This window comes from Eublepharis macularius, chromosome 17, assembly GCF_028583425.1.
Source record: "Eublepharis macularius isolate TG4126 chromosome 17, MPM_Emac_v1.0, whole genome shotgun sequence".
NCBI classification, from domain to species: Eukaryota; Metazoa; Chordata; class Lepidosauria; order Squamata; family Eublepharidae; genus Eublepharis; species Eublepharis macularius.
In genome coordinates, this window is record NC_072806.1 from 22615174 (window position 1) to 22637970 (window position 22797).

A 22797-nucleotide genomic window follows, 5' to 3' on the forward strand; every position below is an offset into this window, starting at 1 on the left:
TTAATTTCTCCTAACAGCTGGCTTCTGGCTTCTTCGATGCCATACAACACAAGCATAGCATCCCCTCTAAAAGGGACTGCAGCAAGGTAAACTTCTAGCAACACACGGCTTATTTATCCATCAAAGAGCACAGAACTTTAACGCTTCACAGTGCACATGACTGGCAAGCCAAGAGCTGACTTTAAATTCAAAGCAGGCGCTGCTTAGTGTGGGGCAGCAAGCTTGTGGCACCGCACAGAAGGGCAGTGAGGAACAGCTGATAAAAGAGCAGCAGTAGGATGGGAGCTGACAGCTGTGCTCCTCCCCCTCTCATAAAAACCTGGCTTCTTCCTGGCTCTTAATGGCTTTGATTTCAAGGGTGACAGGATGCAACATTGCACCCAAGCCCTTGCATATACAACAACCTTAAAAGGCCACACATCAGCAATAAAACCCTGCAGGTCTCCCTCTCTGGCTGCCTTCGCTGTTTCCCTCAGGCCTGCCCTGTTCACATCAGACTCGTAGTTACAAAAGGCAGGCTGCAAGGACGTAAACCTTCTTCCGAGAGAGAGTCAAGGGGCCTTCCCTGAATTTTCTGATATTCATTCATTCATACATATATACATACCCTGCCTCTTCTCCCCAATGGAAACCCAAAGCAGCTTACATCATTCTCCTCTCCCCCATTTTTTCCTCACAACAACCCTATGAGGTAGGTTAGGCCGAGAGTGTGACTGGCCCAAGGTCACCCAGCAAGCTTCCACAGCAGAATGGGGATTCGTATCTGACACTCCCATATCCTAGTCTGACACGTTAACCACATCACCACACTGGTATTTGAAGTAAAACAAGGCTCTAGACCCTCGGCAGGCCACAATTTACTCAGGAATACTACAGCTACCAGCTCTGGCCTTGAAATCCCTGGAAATTTGGGAGCAGGGCCTGTGGAGGGAAGAATTTGGGGAGGGATTTCACCTAAAATATAGAGTTTGTCCTCTGAGGCAGACATTTTCTCCAGAGGAACTGATCTCCATATAGAAAGAACTCCAGGCACTAACTAAAGGTTGGCACCCCCATGTATAGTGGTGCTTTCACAAACCACTTCCAACTCTGCTGGAAAGGGGGACTTGAAGGAGCAGAATCGGAAATTGAAATGCCCCTGGAGTGAGCAGAACTGCCCCTGTAGTATGCTGGGGCTTGGCTTGCTCCTGGCTGTCTGCAGCCGATTAGGGCAACGGCCCTGAAGGAGCTTTCCCAGACACCTAAAGAGCCAATTCACCCCTGAATACTTGCCTCTAGCTTTAAAGGATGTTTATTCCTACTGCTTCTACAAATTCCATGAACTCTTTGACAAATCCATACAATTCCACCTCTCAGAGGGGCTAAAACAGCGGTCCCCAACCCCTGGTCCGCAGACCGGTACTGGTCCGTGGCCTGTTAGCAGCCGGGCCGCACAGGAGGTGAGTGGCGGGCGAGTGCAGAGCCAGCTCCAGGGAGCAGGCGAGATGGCTGGTCGCCTATCACCCCCAGATGGGACCGTCTAGTTGCAGGAAAACAAACTCAGGGCTCCCACTGATTCTGCATTGTGGTGAGTTGCATAATTATTTCATTATATATTATAATGTAATAATACAAATAAAGTGCACCGGTCCATGGAAAAATTGTCTTCCACGAAACTGGTCCCTGGTGCCAAAAAGGTTGGGGACGGCTGGGCTAAAACACTCACACCCCAGTTTGCCCAGGAGATACAGAACCGAAGCGACAGCTGTGAGAAGTCATGCGAGCTTTAAATCTCAGAGACGACAGGTCCAACAAGCACGAAGGAAGCAAAGCCACAGCAAGAGTGGAGGGGAAGCAACCAGCCTTAATGAGCAAAGACTGGCAAGTCCCGGAACATACATATGGCAGGTGTCTTTAATCAGTATTAGGCCTGCAGCCATTCCAAAAAAACCTTCTTGGATTCAAGCTGGGAAGAGACTGTTAGAAATGCAGATAAAGATCATTAGCGATATGTCTGCCCTTCCCAACCAAGGCTCTCTTTCATCAGCCTCCAACATGAAAAGACAGAGGAAAAGGATGCTAGTCTGCCTCGTTTAGGGCTAGAGGAAAATAAATGCGGTGAGACAGGGGAGGGTCAAAATTCAAGGATAGGGCACAGAATTATTCAGGTGGAGGTGGATGGCAATCAATTGTAGGGTGGCACACCCCTCCCCCACTGTCATACACTGGACTGCTCTCCTCCCCGTGCTGCCTGAAATCTGGCAGCGTGGGGGGGGGCAGGTGACCAGCTGTAGGACAGCAGGAGTCACAGCAGCCGGGGCTTCAGGGCACCGGTTGGGGCAGCTGGTTGCAGGGCAGTAGGGGCTCCCAGCAGAAGTCCCTTCACCATGGGGCCCAGGACAGCTGCCCCGATGCCCCACAGCTAAGACCATTACTGTGGTGAGAGAAAAGGGATTCCCAAAGCTCCAGAGGACTTTTAAATCTGGATGACAAATGACCCATCCTGCTATTTATATAGCACAGATGGAAACCAAATTCCCCCCCCCATACATACAATGCAAAATTTCATTCCACAGAGATGTTTTTACAAACCAGGAGGAGTCGTGATTCAATTGTCTAGACCATCCTATGAACTAGAGATCTTAAATCAAAATTGCACCGCTTTCCTAAAAGAAGGGCAAAGGCACCCTTTAAAAATGATAAAACCTGACAGGGCAAAGCCTGCCCTCAAACCTCAGGAGCAGGAATAATGGACAGGGTTGCCAGCCCTGGATTGGGAAATTCCTGAAGATTTTGGAGGGGTGGAGCCCGGAGAGGACAGGGTTTGGGGAGGGCTGGGACTCCAGCAGGGTATAATTCCATAGAGTCTGCCCTCCAAAGCAACCATTTTCTCCAGATGATCTCTGTTGTTTAAAGATCCGTTGTAATTCCAAGAGATCACCAGGTTCCAGTTGGAGACTGGCAATCCCAATGACGGAAGAGATTCTCTGCACATGCCCAGAAGCCCTTCACATGTGCCAATAATGCTTAAGCATTTGTATTATTACATCAGAGGAGTTCGCCGTGTTAGTCTGTAGTAGCAAAAGAGTAAAGAGTCCAGTAGCACCTTTAAGACTAACCAACTTTACTGTAGCATAAGCTTTCGAGAACCACAGCTCTCTTCGTCAGATGCATGTATCATTACAGTAACCCTTACAAGATCGGACAATATTATTACCCCCCATAGCACAAACAGAGAGACGGCACCTTGCCCAAAGTCCTTAGGAAGTCTGCAGCTGAGATTTGAACTGGCAACCCCCCAGAACACACATCAACATTCACTCAATAATATCCCATGGCTTAGGTTGACTGAGCTAAGAATCAAGTTTCAAGTAACACAAGGCCAAATCCAACAGTACCGTATTCCCACTCAGGACTTCAATAATCCAATTAAGAATTATTTCTAGACCTCACGATGATGCTAGAACACAGAGGCACAACTTGAAGGAAGATCAACACTATAAAAGTTGCCAAGCATGCCTCTCTTCACATGCCGATTATTCTAGCATCCCACCTACCCCCCCAATATACCTTAAATGCTTTAACTGTTAAAGAGCCATATTTGGTTCCATACTCAGCCACGGCAGGCTCTAGAGCCAAAGGTTGCACACCCCTGCTCTCCTTAAAGGACCTCAGGTAGCAAGAAAGACCTTTTTCTCAGCCCTGAGAGAGCCACTGCCAATCCAAGCACACTGAGCTAGAGTTTGTTTGTTCTGAGTTTGCGTAGAGTCAGCCATACCAAGCAGAGAGAAACACAGCTCAGCAGTAGAGCACCTGCTCCGCACGGTTCCCAGGATCAGCCCTTGGCATCTCCCACATCATATTTTTATATGTTCCATCTGTCCAGCAGTTTAGCACTGTTGCATATGCTCTCACAACCTGATCTGTTTTCTCCAGCAGGAGAACCATATTTGAAAACCCATAGCAAGAAACCAAAGCAACTCAGCATGCCTGGACTCTAGTGTGTGTGTGTGTGCGCACACTATTTCCCCCTTTTCTCTAGAACCAGACTGTGTATATGTGTAAAGCCCTCTTTAGCCCCTTCTGCTCCAGGGATATAACACTTCACTATCTATGAAGTCAAGCAGAAAGGCATGGAATTGGCTTGTACATGTGGCCGTTCACATCTCTCATGTCTGGACTGTGTGGCCCTGGAGTTTTTTTTTGAGGGGGGTCATTTTGGGGCAGCTCTGTTCCAGCTGGTTCTCAGGTTGAGAACTGGGAGAGGGGAGGGAAATGGATGGACGATGACAACCTGCCACCCTCAACAAGGTGGCAGCTTTTTAAAAACTTTCTATTTGCAACAAGGGTGGATGGAAATAGGGTGAAATTGACCGGCCTCCTCTACTTAGCTAGGAAGTGAAATTGATGAATGTCGGTCAATTTCAGTCATGCCATCTCTCTGCAAAAAGAATGAAGAGGGAACTTCCCCCTCCCTGCTTTCAAGCCCGTGATTCATTGATCCTGCGCTGGACTTGACATTAAAAAAAAACAGAGAGGAGGGGGGGGGAGATGGAAAGGAGGAGAGAGTGGCTGGATAGATGAGAGTAGCCAATCACAATGGTGGGCTGGCAGGGGACGGGAGAGGGGGGAAGAGGGGGGAACACCCCTAAAATGGAATAAAGAGTATGCACGGGGAAACAGTGGACCACAACGTGGATTTTTTTTTAAAAGTCAGGTTATAAGTGCTCCCAGGAAAGCCACGGAAAAGCCGCATAGTGGCCAGAGTGACTACTCACGGCGGCAAATCTGGTGGACGGTCAGGGAAAAAAACCACTGCACTCTGGGAACTGAATCGGCAAAATAGACCCATGCCCACTTGGATTTTTTCTCTGTTAGAAGCTTCTTTCTGGCTCCCCCCATCTTTCTGTGCCTTTGCTCTCTTCTCTCTTGCTGGTCTTGCAGGAAGCAAGACGTCCTTGCAGAGCTCTCCTGTGCAAGCTTGCAAGGGGCGGCACACCCATCCTCCCACTCATCTGCAGCCCGTTAGCGGGCCTCTTGTCAATGGGAAAAGCATTATTTAGATCAGGTTTCTATTTTTCTTCTGCCACTTAAAAAAAAATGCAAGTGAATGTAAATCAGTGTCAATAAAAGTAAGTTTTATCTGTTGCAATATAAGAACCTACTGATGGTCCCTGGACTCAGGGAGGCCCGGCTGGCCTCAACCAGGGCCAGGTCTTTTTCAGTCCTGGCTGCAACCTGGTGGAACTCTCTGTCGGAGGACACCCAGGCCCGCCAAGACCTTATGTCCTTTCAGCGGGCCTGTAAGATGGAGTTGTTCCACCCGGTTGAGGCTAGTCTTTGACCTTTTGATTGCTTAGGTGCCTTGTTATGGGTCTCCCACTGGGGGGGGCACAAAGTCATCTGCCCCCCATAAGTGCTGTCACCAGAATATGATCAACTATGGCCCCCACTGACTCCTCTTGGATTGTTATGTTCAGATTGGGGAAACTGGAGGGGGCCGCCCTCTGATAAGCTGTTTTAGGTATTAGTGCTTTAAATCTTATTTATATATGCTATGCATTTTAAATGCTCGTTCAGCATTTTATAAATACAATAAATAAAAATATACTGGCTTGAAGAGCGTTTCACCATATGTACAGTCGCTTTCCTGACTGTACAACTTCGCCACAATAACTAACAGATATCCCCAGGACAAAGTATCCTCTTTTCACTAGGGTAGTTTGGCCAGCCATGTCACCCCCCCCCCCAAGGGAGTAATGGGAACCCTTCCTAAACTGCATGCAGATGTATGGTAACTGGTCATCTGTATAGACTCCCAAGTGGAGAGAGCTGATCCATCTGGGAGCCCATCAGGTATGAGACTGGCCTTCTGCAGGCTCCTCCAGCAGGAAAAAAACGGGGAAGGGGAGAGAACAGGAACTGTGCTACATGTGTAGGCGAATGAGGTGGTACAGTCCTGATACAGCAGCAGAGACTGTACCGACTTCAGATTGCAGGTGGGGAAATGCACATCTGTGAATGTTCCCGTGCCCAATGTCTCCCTCCAGCTTGAAAATTCACACAGTGAGGAGGAAGAGATGGGTACAGACCTGCAACATGCAACTTTCCTGCAAGAGGGCAGTGTTCAAAAATGGCACCTGAAATGGTACAATCTACACAATTGCCCCAGGACTTCACCACCTCTGAGTGGTGCACAAGAATAAATCTAAGCCTTTTAAACTCCAGTTTTCTTCAGGAACTAACACATGACCACCTGTCCTCCCTGAGAAACTTTCAAAGGAAAGAAAAGATTCCCTCCCCAAGAACTGAGTGGGAATCCCCCCCCCCAAAATCTCTGGATCCCCCCCCCATTGCCAAAAGTTCAGAGAGGGTCAAAAAGAGAGGGAAAGGTGGGAGAACAAGCAGAAGAGAATAAAGAAGCAAAGGGGGGGGGGTTGTCTTCTTTTAAAATCCACTTCTGCTGAAGGCAGGCACCGGCCGTATGACCCGGTTTCCATGGTTCTCAACACCCTCCATGGAAATCCAGGCATTTGCCTTTTCACACTGCCAATTCTGTTCCCAGTTTAGTAGACAGTTGCTTCTCTGTCTTGCACCAAGTGGGCCGTGCAAGGCAGCCTTTTGTCTCTCGAGTTCTAATCGTGAGTCACATCGGTACTCTTCAATGCTCCAGCTTGCTCCCTTCTGGCAAGCATCCCCTTCTCTAGGCAGCTCCCTAATCAGAGACGGGCGGGGGGCTTGGAAACCGCCTCCCCACCGCCCATCAAGAATGACTCTTTGGGAAGCTGCCTGACAGCACAGCACTGGGGGCGGGGGGGGGGGCTGCGAGGGAAAGGGCATAATTTTATCTGGAGCTTTTCAAAAAGTTTTGGCTGTTCTCAAGTACATTGTGGGGTACACACATTCAGCTTCCTTCTTGATAATGAAGCATGGGTAGCCACGGGGCTGGGACAGACTGGCCCTTTAACTTATCAACAGGGTGCTACCCTGGAGGATCTTCAGGAAACTAAGGGAAAGCCTAATTTGAGCCTAGGGTTGCCAGCTCCAGGTAGGGAAATGGTTGGTGATTTGGGAGGCAGAGCCTGGGGAGGGTGCGGTTTGGGGAGGTGAGGGACATCAGCTGGGTATAACACCGTAGTCCCTCTTCCAAGGCAGCCATTTTCTCCCAGGGGACTGATCTCTCTTGGCTGGAGATCAATTGCAGCTCTAGGAGATCATCAGCCACCACCCGGAGGTTCGCAGCCCTAGCTGAGCCGTAATGACGCAGGGGCTCTCAGCACTATTTGGTTCAGACCCAGACAATGCCAGTAGCAGCCACCCATCATCACCCCCACCAATTGGGCCCCTGCCAAGTGGCCCCTGAAGTTCCGGGAATGCCACATCGGCTGCATTCATCAGAGGAAAAAAAATGGTTCTCTCTTTGGACATCTCCAATGCTCTCTTGTAATTTATTTACTTTCTCCCTTATATGAGCCCACCAGAGAGCCAAGAGTTTTAAAACAAAAGCAAACCCAGACCTAATAACAGTGTGGTTTGGTATGTAAAAGGCAGGATGATATTTGTATGCCCTGTACCACCAACCCTAAAGCCTAGATCAATAGATGCTTCCTAATGTATAACAGCAGCCCTAACACTCGTAAGGTGCCTACCAGTAAAACTATGATACCACTCTGGCTCTCAAAGTAGGATCTGGAAACTAGGGAAGTGGCTGTCCCTGGGTCTATTTTTACCTTTTTAAAAACAGTTCTGCCCTTTGATCCTAGTGATTCTGGGGTCTCAGGCAAAAGTCCAGGATGGGGCCCCAGAAAGTCCGCTATCCCCTCCACACTGGGGCTATCCCAGGGTGGGAGCAGAAAGCAGGGGCAAGAGCTTGCTCTTCCTCTTCTTTCTGTGGGAAGGCCAAGGGTTGTGGCCCCTTTTCAATCCCCTGATGACTGGGTGCAGCAGGCATCTGGGTACAGGCTGGCAGCTGTACAGCTGTCACGGGGGACACCTCCTCTGCAGCTGATTACTCCAGCTGCTGTCCTGAAGCTGCCACCACCCTCCACAATTCCAGAGATGGCAGAGGCAGCCCCACTGTTCTGGTTGCCCAACGGCTAAAAGTGCCCTGCTTTCCATCTCAAAACAGACAACATCTCCGTCCCGCTACAGCAGTATAACAGTGCAATCCTACGCAGAGTTACTCCAGTCTAAGCCCACTGAAGTCAATGGCCTTAGCCTGGTGTAACTCTTCATAGGATTGCACTGTAAACTAAGCTGGTGGTATTTACTTTCAAGTAAATATGCTTAGGATTGCAATTGGGGGGAATGAAGAAATTCCCCGTCTCTACCCAAGTGCAACAACTATAGAGCCTTTTAAAGTGTGCCTAATGGAGATCTATAGGATGCAACATAAACACAGCCCATCAGACTGGCTGTCTCTGTTCTCTCCTGTGCAGGGCCGCCTTGAATCTCCTGGTCTTGTTTTGTTTTTTAATACCTTCTAAATAGCAGTATTATGCCTTCCCATTCAACAGACAACGCCACCTCCTTTGAACCAGTGGGCCTGCTAAATGCAAGCTTTGATTTCCTGCCCAGACTGGCTGAAGGCTCCGTCTGTCATTCAAGGCTTAGAAAACATTTGTCCAGAGAACCAATATAAACCCTTCTCAGGTTCTTTATCCGCTGCCCTATTAGGAATTTGTCCAGCCGTAGTGTAAGCAAGAGTAGTTTTTCCAACAGATGCCCAAAAGCCATTCAAAGGGTACTGCCCCCCCTTCCACAGCCAGAGGCAAAAAGGAAGTATGCATGAAACATTACTCATTGCAAAAATTGGTTACAGTCTACCGACACCATCCGATTCCTGTACTGTTTGCATTAGTGTGTGCAAATTCAATAAAACACACTTTTCTCACCGACCAATCAACTGCCAGAACTACTGAAATTCTAACAGTGTTTCCTGACCACATAGAAAGCTGACTTTTGTACACACAAAATCCAAGAAGCCCTGCATAGTAGGGGGCGGCAAAGAATTAAAAAAAGACATTGGTAAGGTTCTCTCTAGAAATGGGGTCAAGTATACCAGCAAGCCTTCTAGAAAGCTAAAAATATGGTACAAGCATAGACACACCAGATCCTGTAAAGGTTTAAATGCTTTCCATTGCAGACTCGACAGTCAAGAGCTAGAGGAATGAAGTTCACCATATCACAGAGGCCAGCATTCCTCCACAGAGGAAGATGACCCGCATGTGGGTGGAATGACGAGTCGTAGAGATTCGGTTTCCTCTTCTTTGATTTGGGCACTTCCTGAAACAGATAGGAATGTGCATCTATGCTTGCAGAATGTGGACTTCATTTATCAGAACAGGATCAAATTATTTCATTATCCCTATATCTAATAGCCAAGGAACAGAGTGGATCAGAAAATTCACACCATGGAGCTAGGACATATATTTCCGCATACTGATGGGAACTGACAGGTTTGCAGGAAAATCTGGGGTGGGGAAGGGTGGGGAAATCACTCCCAAGTAAGAGGGACGTTTGCACATATGCAGAGATTTTTTTTTAAAAAAGATTCAGACAGTAACCCAAAACAGTACACAACAACAAGCTGACACCCACAAGGAGAAAACAAGGAAGAAAAGCTGGGGGCAACTCTGACTCAAATGTCTTACCCACTTCTCCCCTCTCACAAAAGGGAAGGGGGGAGAGCTGAAAATAAGCAGGCAGGGGGCTGGGAAACTTGAGCCAGAGGTGGGGAGTGGAACTGGGATTTCCCCTCCCATGTGGGTCTTTGCTGTCGTACTTAAAAGTTTTATCTCAAGGACCAAGTATTTGCCCAAAGTGCCTGTTACGAATCATTTAAATGGGCTGGGATCATTATACCGAAGAAGACATTTCTGCCCCTATTCTCGATGACAACCGTCGATTTAGGTTCGAGGAGATATTCTCAGTGGTAGCTTCTCAGCTTTGGAGCTCTCCCCCAAGATGCAAATCGGCTTCTGGTGCCCAGGGATTGAGTAAAATAATTAGCACAGAGATATGCATTCAATAAATGTTTTAAAAGAAAGAAAATGCTGTGGGCTAAGCAAAGCAAATGGAATTAAATCTCTTCCCCAAAGAGGAGGTCTTGGGGATCTATTCCTGGGAGAGGATCCACAGGAAGCCAAGAGGCTACTGGAATGCCAAATAAATTTGGGAAAGCTCATATTACAATGTACATCACATTACAGCATTACTGCCTAATAATATCTGTGCTGGGAAATTAAATTATAGAGCGTGTGTTCGCCGCCTGATTTTTACATTTGCTGCTAATGAGTGTAAATTACAAATTAAACTAGACACCTTGTAGGAAGCCCTAAGATAACTGAGCATATGCACAAACATGCTCCTGTGAATGAATAGTCTTTGAGAGCTTTGAGCCGCAGCTCTGCCCCCTCCCCTCCAGGAATTCCCATAAGCCCTCGGTTGTGGATTTAACCTCGCATGCTCTTCTCCTATTTGGTGTCACTAGGCAGGCCCCGCGATACTCTTTCTTTAATAAGCTGCTATGCAAAATATGGCACGAAAGACTTCCAGCTAAGATAACTTCAACCCACTCCCTGCTGGGCATAGAAGGAAAACGTTCCTCTTTGGCTTACCAGGGGTTGAACCTCTGCCAAACAAAAGGTAGGTTGTTAAACGGAGAGGGGGTTGCAGTCGTCAGCATGGAATTGTTGCCCAATTAGACAGTTGCATCTGCTAGCAGTAGCAGATACAAGCTCATCTAGTTCAGGCTCGTAGCAATGTTATTGACCGTGCCTATAAAATCACAGTTCCCCAGGTTCTGCTTCAAGTATCACATTATTATTTGCTTTATTTCAATGACTTTTTACTCTCCCCGTGCTATCAGCTCAGAGGCTTCTGAAGCAATTTAGTGAAGGTAATTAAAAAACAGGAGAGAAGGCAGCATAGTCTCATCAGATCACAGACTCTAAGAAGGGTCAGTACTTGGATGGGAGACCACCGAGGAAGACTCTGCTGAGGAAGGCAATGGCAAACCATCTCTGCTTCTCACTTGCCATGAAAGCCTCTTGCTGGGGTCACCGTTAAGTGAGATACAATGTGATGACATATACTTATGTAATTAATACACGCACAAATATCATCAGGGCAAAAAGTCCTCTTCTCTTAACACCATCACAATCCACTTTGTTCCCTGCTTTACCCAGAAGCCACTTTGAAGCCTTTAAAAGATGTTGGAAGATCTATTAACGTGTAGGCAACATTCCTTAAGGCAACGTTAGACCCATTTTACAGACTTGGACTAAGAAAGTCAACCAGTTGGCCAAGCTGCCCAATGAATCCACCGCCAAGCATCACCATCCTCCTGGCTCACCCAGGTTCTCTCCCGCCAAAAGGCCCTTTACATCACGCTAACTGTTTTTAAAAAATATATAAAATTCAAAGATGCTCATTTTAACATTTCAGGCTTTTGTAGCTTAGCAAAACTATTGGCCATACTTCATCTTTTAAGCAAGTTCTCAAGGAACAGAAAGAAAGGGAATATATTTAACTCAGGGAATTTATATGCTGCCTCTGATCAGGACAACTCACAAGTTAAAAACACCATAAAATAACAACGTAAATTTAAAAATATTAAAAACAAGCCAGGACATTATATAAGCAGCACGCAGTTTAAAAATATCCATAGTTCTCAGGCTAGAAACAAGAATCGAGTCCAGTAATACCTTAAAAACCAACGAGATTTTCAGGGTTTAAGTTTCAAGGGTCAAAGCTCCCTTCTTCAGATATCATCTGGGGCTAGAAACAGACCATAAAACAGCTTTAAAAAAAAAGATAAAAACCAGAGTAGATAAAAGATATTTCGGCCTGGCACACAAAAGGAAAGTGAGGTAGGGGCAGGGCTTTTTTTCAGCGGGAACACGGTGGAACGGAGTTCCGGCACCTCTTGAAAATGGTCACATGGCCGGTGGCCCCGCCCCCTGATCTCCAGACAGAAGGGAGTTTAGCTTGCCCTCCGCACCGGCAATCTAAACTCCCCTCTGTCTGGCGATCAGGGGGCGGGGCCACCAACCATGTGACCATTTTCACAGAGGGCAATTTAAACTTTACAAAACTCCCCCCTTGTTCCAGCTGACCCAATGTGACATCATTGTGCGGTCCTGAGTTCCACCACTGAGAGCCAAGCTACAAGTGATGCCTGACACAGGTTGGACACTTGTCAGCTTCCCTCAAGTTTTAATGGGAAATGAAGGCATGCTGGTCTTGCAGCTGTAATGGAGATCCAAGCTGTAAAACTAGGACGCCTACATTTCCCATCAAAACTTGAGGTAAGCTGACAAGTGTCCAACCTGTGTCAGGCGTCACTTGTAGCTTGGCTCAGAGTTCCACCACCTCATTTCCCAGAAAAAAGCCCTGGGTAGGGGCCAAGCAAGCCTCAAGCAGAAGAGCCTTCCAAAGAAGATCCTGGATTACCGAAAGCCTCTGGTTGCTGCCCACCTCACCTCTGTGGTAGGATCTCAAGAGTTGGCTGGCCAGTACAAGAGGTAGATCTTCAACAGCACGTAAAATACAGAGGGAGAAGAGGATAAGAAGGCAAGCTCCCACTTCAAATTTTGCCTCCACCATGAACTCACTCGATCAGAAGAAAAGTGCAAGAGTCCAGTAGCGCCTTTATAAGACTAACAAAATTTGTGGTAGCGTATGAGCTTTCATGCGCCACAGATTACTTCTTCAGATGCATGAAAGCTCCAGGTATCTGAAGAAGTGAGCTGTGGCTCACAAAAGCTTACACCCTACCACAAATTTTGTTGGTGTTATATAAGACTAAGACTAACAAACTATTGCTACAGACAGACCAACATGGCTATCCATCTTGATTTATCACTAGGTCAGAGGCAGGTAAAATTTTCAGCCTCAAGCCCGCATCTTGCACTCCTAACACAGCCTCAGCGCCCACACCGTGGAACAATTTTTCGGGGGCACCAACCTGCAGTCGGGCAGGCCACTGCTCCCGACAAACTGGTCAGCAGCCTGAGAGCCAAATGAAGCGCTCTCACAGGCTGAATGTCATCACCCCCCGCCCCCGTCCACTTTAATGCTCGGTGGTCACTTTCCCTCAGCCACTCCAAAAGCAGTATCAGGTAACAGTACTCATCAACCTTGCAGGGTTGTTGTAAAGATTGCAGTAAAGATTGCAGTATGTATTTGAACATTCTAAAAATTATATCAATGGGTTATAAAAAATGAAATGTAATATTGGCTGCTTTAATCAAATAATTCCACGAACCTTAATAGGGAGCAATTTTGCTTTTCATGGGATCTGCCGTAGAAGTAAGCGAAATACAAGACTCTGGGATGTTGGATGTTTTTTTGGGGGGGAGTGCTAACACAGAGCCACTGTGGTGTTGAAGTTAAGAGTGTCAGACTAGGATCTGGGAGATCCAGGTTCAAATCTTGCTCTGCCATGGAAGCTTGCTGAGTGACTTTGGGCCAGTCTCGCCCTCTCAGCCTAACCTATTTCACAAGGTTGTTGTGAGGATAAAATAGAGGGGGGGGGGGACAGCGTAAGCTGCTTCAGGATCCCAATGAGGAGAAAGGCAGTGCATAAATGAAGTAAATAAATAAACAGAAGACTCCAGAGAGCTCTGGAGACAGCTGAGAATTCATATGAACTAGAGATGCTGCCTTATACTGAGCTACCCTTAAGAAAGGTAGCTAAATCTCCGAAGTCTCTGGCAAAAGCCCTTTTAGCCCTGAGATTCTTTCTAACCAGAGAGCGGATGTTGTCAATACATAACATTAATTGTACCACTGTGCACTCTCTCCAAGATGTCGCAGGCTCCATATGTTCCCGGGGGGGGGGGGGGAGGCCGTAGCTCAGCATCAGAGCACATGGTTTGCATGCAAAAAGTCACAGGTTCAATACTCTGGCATTGCCAATTGTTGGGAAACGTCTGTTCTCTTTCTGATACTCGGGAGAGTTGCTGCCAGTCAATGAAGACAATACTGAGCTAGATGTTTTGATTCCGTAGAAGACAGCTTTGTATGTCTAATTGTCCAGGAACAGCAAGTCTCATGTATTTATTTATTTATTTTTAAATGCAACCAAGTCGCATATAGAACATTGCTCCAAAACAAAGAAGATGATAGGGCTTGACCAAATTAGGGAGATGCCAAAAATCTCCCCCGTGTGTCTGCAATATCTCACCTTCAGGTTTCAAAGAGGAAGTGAAATAACACAAAAGTCTTTTATCAAAGCCTAGAAAAAGTAGGCCAGTTCGCCCGCAACTTGAATCAATACATGCTGAATTAATGAAAAGGCCACCCTGCACCCTCTCTGTGTGCCACTTCAGGAGCTCTTCTTCATACTTCAAATTCCAATTCCGCTGTGTTTAATCTGTCCCCAAAAGAACAAAGAGTCCACACCTTAAAAGACAGTATTTATTGCGGCATGAAGCTTTTGTGGCTGACAATCCAGTTGGCGAGAAACATGAAGAACTGATACAGACAGAAGGGTAGCTTGGGGGAGGGATGGTATTACAAAGTGAAACCAGAAGACCCAACATTGCGAGAGACGGATGTGCCCATTACTAAAATCTAGACAAAAGAATGAACAAAGGTCCACAAACTGGGTGTGACTCACTCCCGAAGACAGATGAATTGGCGAAAGAAGATGGAAGACAGAACAATGACTTTACACAGGGAAGTGAACCCCTCCCAGCCCCTAGGAATGAAAAATGAAATCCCAGTTCAGTGGCATACCTACCAGGAAACCAACCAGCCACTGCCACTAAAATATATGCAGAGCAAGATTCGAATCCAGGAGCACCTCAAAGACCAACAAGATTTCCAGGGCATAAGCTTTCAGGAGTGAAAGGTCCCTTCATCAGATGCTCTCAAAAGATTATACTCTGGAAATCTTGTTGGTCTTTCAGGTGCTACTGAATTTCAGAATTTATTAACACTGTCTATGACCAGCACAAGTTGTTTAACTACAATTCTTTAAAGATAATAAAATGGTACAGAAAAAGAAGAAATGCAGTTCTTAAAAGAAAGGCCATACTTAATATTTGTGAATCTTACACAAATACCAGTTGAGAGTTTTCAGGCAGCGCAACCAGAAACAAGGGATTAAATTGCTAGGTTGTTAAGATTCTTGCTTGGTTCATGAGATTGCCTGGGAGATTTTTGCAAGCCGCTGCGAGAAATCTCTCGCAGAGTTCTGTGACCTGTGGGTTAACACCCGTAAGAAGCATCCAAATAATCTGCAGGTTAGAGCAACTAGCATACCTTGTAAGTAAAGGGGGGATGATCTTTAAGTTTAGTTTGTTTAGTTTATCTGGTGTTTAACCTTCCCTCCCCACAAGTGGGCTCAGGACGGGGTACAACAGTCATAAAATACAATTACATAGCAGATTCTACAATAAAATCCAGCAATTAAAATTATATATATGCAAAAACCTGATATAGTTGGCTACATATTCCTGCCCCCCGCATACAAAGAGGCGGCAGACAGACACAGGAGCTGTACTCGAATACCGGAGACTGGTGGGAGGCTCGATGATGATCCTGATGTTGGCCTCAACCGTAAACCTGGTAGAACATCTCCGTCTTGCAGGCCCACCAAAATGATACAAGATCCTGGCGGGCCCGAGTGTCCTCAGACAGAGAGTTCCACCAGGTGGGAGCCAGGACCAAAAAGGCCCTGGCTCCCTAGGGCTAGCCCTAGAGCCTCCCTAGGGCTAGGGATCACCAGTAAGCAAATTTCTTGATAGAGCGGACAATAGAGTAAAGGATGTTCTAAAGTTTTGACTTCTTCGTCACCATAGAGCCAGACTCTCTCCAATGTAGGGATCTTTCTATATCGCCCCTCCACCACCACGGAGGGGAGTACCCTCCATCTAGCAAGAGAAAATACCCTCCTCTGGCCCGAAGTGCTGCTGAACTCGGATCTTGCTCTTCTACTGTAGACCAACATAGCTACCTGCGTGAAACCAAGACATATGAAGTTGCTTTATATAGATTCCAGAGGGGTAGCCGTGTTACTCAGTGATGAAAGAAAAGTCCAGTTGCACCTTAAAGACCAATAAAATTTATTTCAGTACAAGCTTGCATGAGTCACAGCTTGCTTCATCAGGAGCACCCATCAGAAAAATATATTTATATACTTAAAGTTACCCTGACCTGGATGGCCCTAGCCTGATCTCATCAGATCTCAGAGGCTAAGAAGGGTCAGCCCCGTTTAGTTCTTGGATGGGGGACCAGCAAGGACGTCCAGGGTTGCTAATGCAGAGGTTGGCAATGGCAGTCCACCTCTGAATCTTTTTTTTGCTTTGAAAATCCTACGGGATTGCCCAAAGTTGACTGCAGCTTGATGGCACTTTACATAAACATACTTACAAGCAACAAAAATGGGGAGAGTGGGGCGATGTCACCAAGAGACAGCAAGTCAGAAGCAAATAGCCAAGCAAAAACCCACCTTCCTGAGTAGATATAAATTACCTGCTAACATCTTCTCCACAGTTTGACACTGAGAGATCTCTGTCTTTCGGTGCTATACCTCTGAAGATGCCAGTCACAGCTGCTGGCGAAACGTCAGACACTACAATACCAAAACCACAGCAATACAGCCCGGAAAATGTACAACAACCATCGTTCTCCGGCCGTGAAAGCCTTCGACAATATAAAAACTATGTGCTTTGCTCTGAATAAGCGAGGACCACTCCCAACTGTAGGGAGAAGAGCAGAGTAGGATAACCGTAAAATCAGAGCAAATGAAGAAAGGTGCAGTGTGAGAAACATAAGCAGAGATATTAGTGCCTGTGAAGGGTGGGGCATGCTGAGCTATGAGCCTCTACGGTGAACGAGGAAACCCAAGTCCTCCTTTAAATCTGGGGCTGGGGAGATAGTTGTCCACATCTTGGCGAATCCTAATTCAGCCTTTCCGCTGTACATAGTTAAACCATTGGTCTACTCTAGCTCAACACTGTCTTTCTGGACTGGCAGAGACTCTTCCGGGAGTTTCAGGCAAAGAGAGATCTCCCCTAACCCCCTGCTGCTGCGAGCTTTTAAACTGGTTATACCAGGGGCTGAACCTGTGACCTTCCACACGCAAAGCATGTGCTCTGCCACTAAGCCACAGCCGCGCCTCTCAATTCAGCCCTCACAGGAATGACAGCTAAATGCTGTTGGTTCCCCTCCTCCCAAGGCACTGCAAGGAAAGGCCAGTGAGTCTGCCTTGAGTTAGCCCTCCCTTCTGAATCCCAGCACCACACCTAATTGTGTAGACATTTCAAAGATTTTCGGTGCAATCCTAAGAAGAGTTCTGTCAGTCTAAGTCCATTGATTTCAACTGGCGTAGACCGGAGTAACTCTGTTTAGGACTGCACTGTTCGTCCACTGTAGCCCCATTGACAAGTTACAGTGAGTACACATACCAGCAGCATGCACTTGATTTTTCATTATATGCATATCAAGTAATTAACATGTTACCTTCATTGCATGTACAGCTGAACATTTGATTTAAACCTCATATTTATCCAGGCAGTGATCCCCAGTTTCATTTATAAAGTGAACATGTGTTGGCTTTTTCTTACAAGCCAGTGTATGCACATACACGCAGGCTGTACATGCATTCACAGTAACAAGCGAACAGGATTTATACATAAGGCTTTCAAGAATTCTTTAAAAAGCTATAAAAACAGTACAAGAAATCAGCAGCCCAAAGTAACATTTTAAAAATAGGAAACTCTTTTGTGCCGTTGCCTAACGGATACTTCCCCTTGGCACCCTCCCTTCTGTTATAATGCAAGGCAAGGGAATCTGGGCAAGAATCATTCATGCTGCCGCAGAGTCTTAATCATCCCGTTCATAAAATGAATGAATGGATACGTCTCTAAGCACATCTGACAAGAGCTATACATTTGCAGCAGTGAATGGGGAAAGAGAGAGGAGAGAGAATCATCCATCCAAGACTAGCAGCTCTGACCAGTCTTGGGAGAGCAACCCTCTTCTTCAGTGGGCAACTACTCAACAATTTGCAAAGATAAAGTGGCCTATTTTCTGCTTCCCTGTGATTACACGTCCACCATCTCCCTGCATTTAAATGGTAACCTAAGCAAGCATATAAAACATTATACACATATGTAGGCCTAATTCCCCTCAGGCTGGCTCCAAAGCACGTGACCCCTAAACTGTAATATTTTATCTGGACTCACAACATTCCAACACACTCAATGGTTTCCAAGTAACAGAATGGGGGGGGGGGGATGCATATTGTGAAAGCAGGCTTGATTCTCAAGGGTCAATGGGATAAACCATAAGCTCTGCCTTAAGTGTGCATAATTGCCATCCATTTCTATAGGGGGGGAAGCACACTGTATGGGGTGGGGGTCACAGCTGCATGCAGCAGAGAGCAGTGCCCTCCACCTCTTGAGACACTCCTGTAAGGGGATGTAATGAGTTTCTATGCGCAAAGCACACAAGCAATGCGCTGCACGCACATGCATCCTTGCAGCACATATATTCCACCCGTCATAATGACAGGCGTTTTGCTAGAGATAAATAATGCAGCAAGGTGTGGAAAGAAAAGCAGGGAGGGGGAAGGAAGGGTCAGCGAGGCAAAGCGGCTTCCCTGTCTCCTCTCTGGAAAGAACAGGAACACACTCACTACAGCCGACACAATAAGCAGCACCTGCAAGTCATTGGGAAAAAAAACTGGAGTCCATTGATTAAAAGGATGCTGGGAGGGAAGGCATACGGCCATTGCTCAGCCAATTGGGAGCAATTCACACACACGGGCAGATATCAGGTGTGAACTGGGCCAGGGCAGGTGTGGGTCAGCCCCAGCTGGTGCACCGAGGGCACAGCACCCCTGCAGATAAAGGAAGTTACTGCTGATTCCTCCCTATGATCTGGTTCACAAAGCAGATGCGAGTCACCTGAACAATAAACATCTCATAGGAGAAGTCTCCTTTTATGAAAGGGCAAGGGCCACGTTAAGGTTTCCAGACGTTTATAAATGACTGACAATTACTATTAGGAGAGGGAAAATATGAAATACTTTTGAGAAATCAGTTCATGCCTGTGGAAGTGTTGATCTAGCTGTGTGTGAGAGATACGCGCGCACACACAATATAATTTGCCATAGAAAGGGGTGGGTGAGAATCTCTCCCACACACACAGCTGTGCATGCACACCAACACACTCCTTGTGGCTCACCCTGCCGAAGAGAGGAAAAATGGCAATAAAGCGCACCCCAAACTGGCACGTGGGGAAGAGGGAGGGCTCTTTTCCTCTAAAGAGCTGACCTCTTCACCAGGTGCGCATACACACGTGTGCAAAAATACACACAACCCACAAACTCATTTACTTGTAAGGGAGGAAAAAGCATCCTTTGCAAACCACAACAAAAGGGGGTGGGGGACATCCGCGCGAACGCGTCGGGAGGGGGCCGTTTCCGACCCCCGCACACCCACGCATTGTGGGCTTTTAAGAAACCCGGGGAAACACACACGCCCATTCGCACGTGCGAGCAGCACACGCGTCAGCGAGCTCCGAAAGCGGGGCACCAAAAAAAAATTGCATGCAGAAAGCCAAGAAGAGGGGACGGAAAGGAGGCGGGGAGGGTCGACTCGGCGTCTCCAAAGCGCTGCTCGGCCGCCCACGCCGGAGCCACCCCGGCAGCCTCCCTCCCGCTGCGCCGGGCTCGAGAGCTTAAAATTAGGAGCCTCGGAAAGGAGACACCAGGCGAGGCGAGGTGGATCCTGGCGCTCCATTGAAAAAAAGGAGGAGGAGGAGGAGGGATCGGCGGGGGCGCAGCGCTTACCGGGCTGGGGAGGCACTCGGCGGCAGCTCGGCCGGGGCGACGCTCCGCGGGCTCCGTCCTCCTCGCCCGGCGGCCTCGGAAGCGGGCAGGCGGCGGCCGCGCAAGCCCCCCCTCCGCGCACCAGCGCCGGAGCGCCGCCGCAGCCAGCCAGCCAAGGGCGCCACCGGCGCTGGCTCCGGGCCGGCCCCCGTCTCCGCCCACCGCCGCCCTCCCCGGGCCGGTTTAAAGGGCCCGGCCGAGGCAGAAGCGGCCGGCTGGGCGGGGCTGGGGAAGAGCGCGCGGCCCGAGAGGCAGGCAAGCCGGCGGGGCCGGAGGCGGAAGCAAGGCGCCCTCGGGGCATGTGCAAAGCGCGGTTCCCGGGAGTAGACGCCGCCGGTGATGCGAGGAGATCGTTTCAGGTGGGGAGCCGTGTTGGGCTGCGGTAGCCGATCGAGATCCGGGTCCAGTAGCGCCTTAAAGACCAACTAGATGCCCGAGGGAGCTCTGCCTCTCCAAAGCTTCAGAGGAGTTAGCCGTGTTAGTCGGTAGTAGCAAAATAGAAAAGAGACCAGTAGCACCTTTAAGACTAACCAACTTTACTGTAGCATAAGCTTTCGAGAACCACAGTTCTCTTCGTCAGACGCATGGAGGGTAAGAAGAAACTGGCCAGATATATAGGTGGGGGGGGGGAGTCGATGTAATCAGTTTATTAGAAGCTACTGATTGCATCTACTACCCCCCGCGCCCCTCTCCACCTATATATCTGACCAGTTTCTTCTTACCCTCCATGCGTCTGACGAAGAGAACTGTGGTTCTCGAAAGCTTATACTACAGTAAAGTTGGTTAGTCTTAAAGGTGCTACTGGACTCTTTTCTATTCTCCAAAGCTTGTATCTTTCCTTATTCTCTGCTCTTATGACTAACGGTCCTGAGCATCAAAAATATAGAAAAACAAAAAGCAATTACAATGTCAACAAATCACAATAATAATAAGGATGGATATAACCAACACCATCCAGCTGTAACACAGAGTAGTCCAGATCTGGCTGTCTATTAGATTTAATCACATAGGAGAATTTGGCTCCTACCGGAGTAGTATTATGAACACTTCCAGCCGAAAAGATCTGTAGCTTATGGTGGGCTGGGACACAGGACAGATCCTTTACAAAGGGAGAAACAAACAGTCCTATACCTGTGAAATTTTGGACCGTCCAACAAACAACGGAGCAAGGTGTCGAGGCTTCCCCTGTCCCAGCTTGTATCTTGGAAATCTAGTTGGTCTTTACGATGCTATTAGGTCCAGATCTTATGATATATGTGGTTACATTTTTTCCTAATAAAAGCAGCAGCCTTGAGCATGTGCAAAGTGCATTGTAACATATAAAAACACATACAAACATTGTAACATAGAAAATCATGTTTTTCTTTATTGCAATGGGGCTATTGTCAAGTGTCTTTACCCCCAATTAGAAGAAGTCCTGGTATAAGTGGGGTTTTTCTTAAAAAATGCGTGCAGAATGCCTCCCCTCCACAGTTAGGACTAGCTCAAGCCATCCCTGATATACAAGGCCCTCTACTGAAAACAGAAGAAAGAGTGACACTGAGCATGTGCAAAGTGCCTTCTTCCCTCCACATTGCCTGAGACAACCCTGAATTGAAAAAAAGACAAATGGTTTGTATGGGGGGCATCTCCAGAGTGCCTTCCTTCCTTGGTTAAGAACAGCCACAGCTGGCCCTAATAAAGGGGGAAAAGAATAGGGACCAGAGGCATATACAGAATGTCTTCTCACACCATTGAATAAACATGGCCAGAGCCAACCCTGATGCACATGAAACTATGCCTTAAAAAAAATAACAGTGTGGTTGAACATGTGCAGAAGGCCACTGGCCAGGGGGTACGCTTAGCAAGAGTCATTTAAAAGAAAAAAAAGGGGGGGACTTCTAATACACGCTTTGCTCTTTCCCTCCCTCCAACATAAGTAATGCCTATTCCCACACCGTTCATACAAGAAATTCCAGACTGCATAGACTCCTGGGGAGAAAGCCAGCATATAGAAAGAGCTGGAAGGGATACCGAGGGTCATCTAGTATCTGAACAGGTTCTCCTGCAGGTACCAGGCTGCACACAGGTGAAGTCAGCAGCAGCCCGTACACGGGCTTTCTCTGTGGTGGCCTCTATCCTGTGGAATGACCTGCTTGAGGAAGGCAGAAGAGCCCCCACTCTCCTGGCTTCCCGTAAACGATGCAAAACCAAACTATTCAAAAAGGCTTTTTACTCAAATGGGAGGGCTGCATTGTAGGGATGGGGTCTCAGGTGCTTCAATAACAAGTTGGGGATCATAGACTTCATCACCATTTTTGCCTCATATATTATCTGCTGCTTTAAATATATACTCCTATGTACAACCATTGCTCCATGCTGTCTAATATTAGTCCTAGAATTGATTATGTTTTGCTTCAGTATCTCTACTATGTCTTGGATCCTTGCTAATGCTATGTCTTTAGAATTGTATATGTTTACCTTATGGTATTGTATTGAAATTTACTTACTTGATACTGATTGTATTAACCTCATACTGTGTAGTCCGCCTTGAGTCTCAGTGAGAAAGGTGGACTATAAATGACATAAATAAATACATAAATAAATAGATAAATAAATAAATAAAATAAACCTCCAGCACAATGCAGAAAATTCACAGCTACCTCCCCCACCCCACCCCCAGTGACCCCTGCTCTATGCCCAGAGGAAGGTAAAAAACATCCTGTATCCCCAGGCGATATGGCCTGGAGGAAAATGCCTTCCTGACCTCAAAGTAGAGATCAGCATAAGAAAGGGTTACCAGAGCCTAGCGCCAGCTAATCAAGCCCTCCCTCTCCCTAGCTGCGCACATTCATATTGAGTCATACATCCATCAACGCGAGAAGTAGGCTGTAGAAATAGTTTAACACACTCTGATCAATTGCATCAACGATCTTCTACAAGGGGCAGACAGGGTAGCGATGGAGGCCTTCTCTCCCCATTCCCTTTGA

General features: G+C 47.3%; 1 protein-coding gene across 1 annotated transcript in view; it reads right to left on the minus strand.

Moving 5' to 3' along the window:
• Nucleotides 1-19907, minus strand: part of SH2B2 (SH2B adaptor protein 2) — a 59277-nt gene extending 39370 nt beyond the window's left edge. Inside the window, exon 1 of the mRNA XM_055001915.1 lies at nt 19790-19907. The gene's annotated coding sequence lies outside the window, so the exon portion shown is untranslated. The remainder of the gene's footprint in view (nt 1-19789) is intronic.
• Nucleotides 19908-22797: the final 2890 nt, after the last annotated feature.